Here is a 9238-nt window from a genome sequence, read left to right as displayed (position 1 = left end):
GTTCTACAAGCAAACAAGGCTTGAATGTTTATCTCTTGGATCCCTTAATCGGAATCTTTGTGGTATAAGCTAGAATTGATGGAGGCATTCAAGAGAATCCGGAAGGTCTAAACCTTGTCCATGGTATTCTGAGTAGGATTCAAGGATTGAATGACTGTGACGAGCTTCAAACTCGCGATTGTGGGGCGTTAGTGACAGACGCAAAAGAATCACTGGATTCTATTCTGACATGATCGAGAACCGACAGCTGAATAGCCGTGCTGTGACAGAGCGCGTTGAACATTTTCACTGAGAAGATGGGAGGTAGCCACTGACAACGGTGAAACCCTACATACAGCTTGCCATGGAAAGGAGTAAGAAGGGTTGGATGAAGACAGTAGGAAAGCAGAGAGACGGAAGGGAAGGCATCTTCATGCGCTTATCTGAAGTTCCTACCAGCCTGACTGAGATTTACAAGATGACCATAGCTTGCTTCATACCAACAATCTACGTGGGATCGACCCTTACTCACGTAAGGTTTATTACTTGGACGACCCAGTGCACTTGCTGGTTAGTTGTGCGAAGTTGTGATAAAGAATTGAGATTGCAGTTGTGCGTACCATGTTGATGGCGCCATTGATGATCACAATTTCGTGCACCACTAACCCACTTGTGCCTCCAAATTTTTGATGGAGGACCTTGTTTCATTCATGAAACTAAGAGTGGTTTTAGATATATCAGAGACTATGTTTGCTAAGCCAGAGAGGCTCTGCTCAGAATTCTCTATCTGTTGCTGAGAAGATGATGAAAAAGGTTTGCTATTGACAAACTTATTTCTCCTACCATTATTGTTGTTAAAGCCTTGTTGAGGCTTCTGTTGATCCTTCCATGAGAAATTTGGATGATTTCTCCATGAAGGATTATAGGTGTTTCCATAGGATTCTCCCATGTAATTCACCTCTTCCATTGCAGGATTCTTAGGGTCATAAGCTTCTCCTTCAGAGGAGGCTTCTTTAGTACTGCCGGATGTAGCTTACAATCTAGTCAGATTCTGGAAAATCATATTGACTTGCTGAGTTAATATTTTGTTCTGAGCCAATATGGCATTCAGAGTATCAATCTCAAGAACTCCTTTCTTCTGAGTCATCCCATTATTCACAGGATTTCTTTCAGAAGTGTACATGAACTGGTTATTTGCAACCATCTCAATGAGTTCCTGGGCTTCTGTAGGGGTTTTCAGATGAATGGATCCACCAGAAGAATGGTCCAATGACATCTTGGACAATTCAGACAAACCATCATAGAATATGCATATGACGCTCCATTCATGAAGCATGTCAGAAAGACACCTTTTAGTTAATTGCTTGTATCTTTCCCAAGCTTCATAGAGAGATTCACCTTCCTTCTGTCTGAAGGTTTGGACGTCCACTCTAAGCTTGCTCAGCTTTTAAGGTGGAAAGAATTTGGTCAAGAAAGCGTTGACCAACTTGTCCCAAGAGTTCAGGCTTTCTCTAGGTTGTGAGTCCAACCATGTCCTAGCTCTGTCTCTTACAACAAAGGGAAAAAGCATAAGTTTGTAGACCTCGGGATCAACCCCATTGGTCTTAACAGTATCACAGATCTGCAAGAATTCAGCTAAGAACTGATGAGGATCTTCCGATGAAAGTCCATGAAACTTGCAATTCTGCTGCATTAAAGAAACTAATTGAGGTTTAAACTCAAAGTTGTTTGCTCCAATGGCAGGAATTGAGATGCTTCTTCCATAGAAGTTGGAAGTTGGTGCAGCGTAGTCACCAAGCATCTTCTTTGCATCTCTAGCATTGTTGTTAGGTTCGGCTGCCATGTCTACTTCTTTTTTGAAATTTTCTGTAAGGTCCTCTCCGGAGTGTTGTGCTTTAACTTCTCTTAGCTTCTTCTTCAGAGTCCTTTCAGGTTCAGGATCAGCTTCAACAAGAATGTTTTTATCCCTATTTCTGCTCATATGAAAAAGAAGAAAACAAAGGGAGTAGTGGAATCCTCAATGTCACAGTATAGAGATTTCTTAAAGTGTCAGAAGAAAAGAAGAATAGAGAAATGAGGTAGAGAGAAAATAAGAACAATTCGAACACAGAGGGAGAGAGAGGGTTCAAATTTTAAGTAGCAGAAAAGTGTTAGCAAATAAATAGAAAGAGATGAGAGAGAGAGTATTCGAAAATTAAAACTAAAATAATTAGTTAATTAAAAAGATTTTTGAAAAAGTGGTTAGTGATTTTTGAAAATTGGTGGTTAGGCGGTTTTGAAAAAGATAAGAAATAGTAATTAGTTGAAAAAAATTTGAAAATAATTTTGAAAAGATAAGAAGTTAGAAAAAGATTTTGAAATCAAAATTTTAAAAAGATATGATTGAAAAAGATTTGATTGAAAAAGATATGATCTAAAAAGATATGATTGAAAAAGAAATAAAAAAGATTTGATTTTTTTATTTTTATTGATGACTTGACTAACAAGAAACTAAAAGATATGATTCTAGAAAAGAATGATCATTTCTTAACAAGAAAGTAACAAACTTGCAATTTTTTGAATCAAAGCATTAATTATTAACAAGGATTTTTGAAAATGTGATATGAAAAAGATAAGATTTTAAAATTATGAATTAAAACATGAAAATTTGAAAGAATTTGAATTGGAAAAGAAATTACCTCCCTAGTGTCATTCTGGCGTTAAACGCCTAGAATGCTATCCATTCTGGCATTTAACGCCCATTTGGGTGCCTCTCTGGGCGTTTAACGCTTAGCCAGATACCCTGGCTGGCGTTAAATGCCAGGAATCCTTCTTTACTGGGCATTTTTATGAACGCCCAAAATGCTGCCATTTCTGGCGTTAAACACCCAGAACGCTGCCCTTTATGGCGTTCAATGCCCAGAATGATACCTTTACTGGCGTTAAATGCCCAGAATGATAGCCATTCTGGCGTTTAACGCCCAAAGTACCCCTTTACTAGCGTTTTAACGCCAGTGAGCTCTTTTTCTTGTGATCCTCTGCTTTATGTTTTGATCCTTCATTTCTCTGTATTATTTACTTGAAAAGATATATATTTTTGATTTTTTTGAAATCTTTTTATAAGGAGAGAGAAAAACAACAAAATGAATCACAACAGAAAAACTTAAGATCAAAACTAATAATGCATGCAGGAACACTTTGAATGCCAAGACGAACAACAACACTTTGAAGATCATGATGAACATCAAGAACATATTTTTGAAAATTTTTAAGAAGAGAAAGACATGAAAGACACCAAACTTAAAATTTGACACTAGACTCAAACAAGAAACACAATTTTTTTTGTTTTTATGATTTTATTAATTTTTTGTATTTTTTGAAAATAAAAATAAAAATAAAAAGCTCAAACATAAAATAAAGTTACCTAATCTAAGCAATAAGATGAACCGTCAATTGTCCAAACTCAAACAATCCTCGGCAACGGCGCCAAAAACTTGGTGCACGAAATTGTGATCACACTTTTCACAACTCCGCACAACTAACCATCAAGTGCACTGGGTCGTCCAAGTAATACCTTACGTGAATAAGGATCGATCCCACGGAGATTGACGGCTTGAAGCAAGCTATGGTCATCTTGTAAATCTCAGTTAGGCGGATTCAAATGGTTATGAGGTATTGATAATCAAAAGGTAAATAAAACGGAAAATAACATAGAGATACTTATGTAATTCATTGATGGAAATTTCAGATAAGCCTTTGGAGATGTTTTGTTGCTTCTGAACCTCTGCTTTCCTATTGTCTTCATCCAATCATGCGTCCTATCTTCCATGGCAAGTTGTATGATCCTCTCAGTGAAAATGTTCCAGCTACGGTTTCTATACGGCTAATCAATTGTCGGATTTCTCGTCTCGGATGAAAAATACCAGGTACAGCTACCACATGGTTAATCATCTATCGGTTCCCACTTGTGTCGGAATAGGATCTCTCTATCCTTTTGCACACTGTCACTGTGCCCAACAGTCGTGAGTTTGAAGCTCGTCACAGTCATCCCGTCCCAGATCCTACTCGGAATACCACAAACAAGGTTTAGACTTTTCGGATCTCAGGAATGCTGCTAATTGTTTCTAGCCTATACCACGAAGGTTCTAACCACGCGGACTCGGTCCGTGGATCAGATACCCAAGAGAGTATATTCCAGCTGTCGACCAATGACTACGTTGAACATCATGTAGACCGCTTGTGGTTGTCAGGCACGTGGATATTGGCTAAGCGAGTAATGAAGATAGTGGGTGATTGTCACGGGTCACCCCCTTCATTATAACCTAACTAAATTAAGTACGAGAGTATATATTGGAAAAGAAGTAGGCACGAATTGAAAGAGAAACAATAATACTTGCATTAGTTCATGAAGAACAGCAGAGCTCCTCACCTTAATTTATGAGGTGTAGAAACTCCACCGTAGAAAATACATAAGAGAAGAAGGTCTAGGCATGGCCAAATGGCCAGCCACCCCAAAAGTGATCAAAAGATGATCCAAAGATGAAATACAATAGTCAAAAGTGCTATTTATACTAAACTAGTAACCTAGGTTTACAGAAAATGAGTAGGTAGTGCAGAAATCCACTTCCGGGGCCCACTTAGTGTGTGTTTGAGATGAGCTTTGAAGCTTTCACGTGCATAGGCCATCCTTGGAGTTAAACGCCAGCTTGGATGCCAGTTTGGGCGTTTAACTCTAGTTCTGGTGCCAGTTCCGGCGTTAAACGCCATAAAAGGGTCTCTGGTGCGCATTTGGACGCTAGTTTGGGCCATCAAATCTCGGGCAAAGTATGGACTATTATACATTGCTGGAAAGCCCAAGATGTCTACTTTCCAACGCAATTAAGAGTGCGCCAATTGGGTTTTTGTAACTCCAGAAAATCCACTTCGAGTGCAGGAGGGTCAAAATCCAACAGCATCTGCAGTCCTTTCTCAGCCTCTGAATCAGATTTTTGCTCAGGTCCCTCAATTTCAGCCAGAAAATACCTAAAATCACAGAAAAATACACAAACTCATAGTAAAGTCTAGAAATGTGGTTTTTGCATAAAAACTAATAAAAATATACTAAAAAGTAACTAAAATATACTAAAAACTATCTAAAAATAATGCTAAAAAGCGTATAAATTATCCATCATCAAGCAGCAGAGTCATCGACGGTGCCTTTCCCACTCTGCTGAGATTGCAGAGTCACAGCCTCTAGTTTTTGCATGTAGGACTCCTGTGTGACACAGTATGATAGCATACAATTAATCTCTAATAATTTTATACCAGAAGAAATTAGATGTATGTTTACTCACATAATGATCCTGAGACTTCTGATAAACAAATCTCTCTTTGTTCTCCTTTAGCGTGTAGGTGTACCTAAACATCTCCGCCAATGTCGCCTCACAATCCACGACTTCGACTACACGTGTTGCATTGAAACAATATGACTAGAATGATGCCTAGTAGAAGATATGTAAGAGAATATGACTTAGTCATTAACAAAATTAAAGACACTACATACCAGACTGGCCTTGGTCTTCATGAAGGTCGCTGAGTTGCTGGTATACTTGGACGACCTGGCTGATGCCCTATTAGCTTTATTGATAAGATGCCCATGCCTGAAACTCTCATCGGTATCCATATGAACTAACAGAGCCTTCTTTATCTCCGGTCGGAGCCAGGTCGTTAGGTGGTCCCGCCACTCACGAACATCCTCCAATATCTGCTGCATCCACCGACCCATTCTATGGTCGAATATCTTCCTGATGGTAAGATTGTGCTCAACGTCCCATCTAAAGTGCAGCTACACAAATAAACTTTAAAATTAGTTAATCAAAATAGAATAATCAAACTAGCTAAAAAAGTTTGAAACTAAAAACAAAAGTAATTACCACCTATTTTTGAAACCATCACCTTTTGATCTCAGTGGGGATCTTCTTGTAGTTGGGCCAGGAATTGTTGTACATCAGCTTGATGACATTAGTCATCTCCTGAGTACATGCGTTGTTGTTCGGTGCAAACCTATCAACAATCCACAAAGACATCAATATGGAAATTCCATAAACAAGAATCAATAACCAGGCACTTTCTGCAATCACAACTTTTAGAAAATAGAAAACAATTTCAGGCAATCAAACCTAAATGCACTAAACAAAAATAAATAACCAAACACTTTCAACAATTCCATAATCAGGAAATAGGAAACACTTTCAGGAAATCAAACCTAAATCCACTAAACAAGAATCAATAACCAGACACTTTCAACAATTCCATAATAAAAAAACAGGAAACACTTTCAGGAAATCAAACCTAAGTCTACTAAACAAGAATCAATAACCAGACACTTTCAGCGATTTCATAATTAGGAAATAGGAAACTGTTAGGATTTGGTTGAATTAGTCCCACATTGCTTAGGATAGCAAATGGAGTGGGTGGCCTAGGCTATAAATCTGAGGCTAAGTTCTCAATATTTTTTGCACCAGTCGGAAACACTTAAAGCTTGTATCTGACTTTTCTTTACCTCTATACCTTTTGATTAGAGAGTGTTGTGAGGTGTAGTTAAATATTTGCTTTGAGAGTGTGGGTGTATTGGGGTGCCGGTGTTAGAGAGAAAGAAGTCTATGTGTTGTAACAATTTTCACATAGTGATATTCTCTGGTTGTCATTTGGCAACGGCCGTGGTTTTTTCTCCAGTAATTGGAGTTTTCACATTAAATTCTTGTGTTGTGATTGTGTCTATTTTATTTCTTTGTGAAAGGTATTTTCTCAAGGGGGAATGGTGTATTATTCCCAACAAGTGGTATCAGAGCTTCGGTTCGGTGGGATTTATTCTTTGTATGCTCTGTGGTTACAACCTAGTCTGACCTTCCACAACAGAAAAGAATTTTGTCCTGTAGCTTGAGGTTGATCTTTGATTGCTGTTGTTGTTGCTGGAAGGTAGTGTGACACTGTGAGAGTGCAGTTTGGAAAGGTTTTGGCTAAGGAAAGACTTGGTATTTAAGTGTGTCCATTGTGACTCACCTCTCTTTCCTGGGGACCCTTCCTAGTGCACGGTCTACAGTTGAGTTATACTATTCCAGTATACGGTTGCAACAATGTCAGGATATTCAAGTGCTGTGAAGCTTGAAATAGAGAAATTTGATGGAAGAATCAATTTTGGCTTGTAACAAATACAAGTCAAGGATGTGTTGATACAATCAGGTTTGCACAAGGTGTTGAAGGAGAAGATATCTGATATGAAGATGTTCTCTAGAAGACAAGAAGTATCCTCATGGTATTTCCACACTGCCATGGATAAGGATAAGTTGTGGCAATCGGGTCCACAATTGCACACGGGCATTGGTTGGTGTTGAGATGCAAGGTGTGTGGCGGAGTTATGTCGATGGCTGAAGAACTTCCAGGAAAAGCCAATTTGGAAGTTGCACCATGAATTTTCAGCAAGGTTTCAATCTGTACCAAGACGAAATGCTTGGAGTGGTCTAATTCCAAGTGAGTATACTTTCATGGTGGAGTATGATAGTTCTCTGAACTATGATTGTCGGTATAGACAATGGCAGCAAAGAATTGTCGGTGTTGACAATGGAAGCTGAAGATGTGTGACTATTTCAATCAAGGTGGAGATTGTTAGGATTTGGTTGAATTAGTCTCACATTGCTTAGGATAGCAAATGGAGTGGGTGGCCTAGGCTATAAATATGAGGCTAAGTTCTCCATATTTTTTGCACCAGTCGGAAACACTTAAAGCTTGTATCTGACTTTTCTTTTCCTCTATACCTTTTGATTAGAGAGTGTTGTGAGGTGTAGTTAAATATTTGCTTTGAGAGTGTGGGTGTACTGGGGTGTTGGTGTTAGAGAGAAAGAAGTCTATGTGTTGTAACAATTTTCACATAGTGATATTCTCTGGTTGTCATTTGGCAACGGCCGTGGTTTTTTCTCCAGTAATTGGAGTTTCCACGTTAAATTCTTGTGTTGTGATTGTGTCTATTTTATTTCTCTGTGAAAGGTATTTTCTCAAAGGGGAATGGTGTATAATTCCCAACAGAAACACTTTTAGGCAATCAAACCTAAATTCACTAAACAAGATAAATAAACAGGCATTAAATAGTTTCAGGCAATCAAACCTAAATCTACTAATCCAGAATCAATTTTCAGGCACTTTTAGCAATAACAATAATCAAGAAATATATAAGACTCAAAGGGATACTTATGACGTGCCACCATCAGGCCAAATGGTCAATCGTACGATGGGAGGTGGTAGAGGGGCATCAGCTGCCTCACTTCCATGAGAGGACTCGGGGCCGCGACTTCCATCACTACAGGCGGCGTCGCCGTGGTAAAAGGCTGCTGAGCGGTAGGAGGTGGCGTCGTCACCATGGACAGAGGCATGTAGCTTGGGTTAGGGACCATGTTGAACAGTTGGTCCACTAAACCCGTAACCTGTGACGTGATCGGGGTAGTTTGAGTAGAGGAAGTGGATCCAAAATTTTCGAGGGTACCGAAAGAAACCCTTCCTCTACCCCGACCATGACTACGACCACGACCATTTGTCATGTTTGCAAATAGGATACCAATTAACAAAAACTCAGAAAAATAAATCAATAATAAATTCAGCATTATATTACAGTGTTTAGCAGAATCTCAGTCAATGAATTCAAATAAATTCAAATTACAAACCCAAGAACCACAATAGCATGCTAAATTACGTATCAATTAAGAGAAATCCTAATAAAAAAATTCTAATTTTAGTCTAAATTAATCTAACAGCAAAAATTAGTTTAACTAACAAGCATTCTTTCAACATCAAGTCACAAAATTCATAATCAATTACATAAAATTTAGCATTATATTGCAGTGTTTACCGAAATATCAGTCAATGAATTCAAACAAATTTGAATTACAAACCCAAGAATCACAATAGCATGCTTAGTTACATATAAACAAGAAAATCCTAATAAGAAAATTCTAATTTTACTCTAAACCAACCTAACAGTAAAAAGTAGTTTAACTAACAAGCATTCTTTCAATACCAAGTCACAAAATTCATCATCAATTACATAAAATTCAGCATTATATTGCAGTGTTCACCAGAATATTAGTCAATGAATTCAAACAAATTTAAATTACAAACCCAAGAATCAAAATAGCATGCTTAATTACCTATTAACCAAGAGAAATCCTAATAAGAAAATTATAATTTTACTCTAAATCAACCTAACAGTAAAAGGTAGTTTAACTACCAAGCATTCTTTCAACATCAAGTC

The sequence above is a fragment of the Arachis duranensis genome, chromosome 4 (assembly GCF_000817695.3).
Source record: "Arachis duranensis cultivar V14167 chromosome 4, aradu.V14167.gnm2.J7QH, whole genome shotgun sequence".
Taxonomy (NCBI): domain Eukaryota; kingdom Viridiplantae; phylum Streptophyta; class Magnoliopsida; order Fabales; family Fabaceae; genus Arachis; species Arachis duranensis.
Note: the sequence above shows the minus strand (reverse complement) of the source record.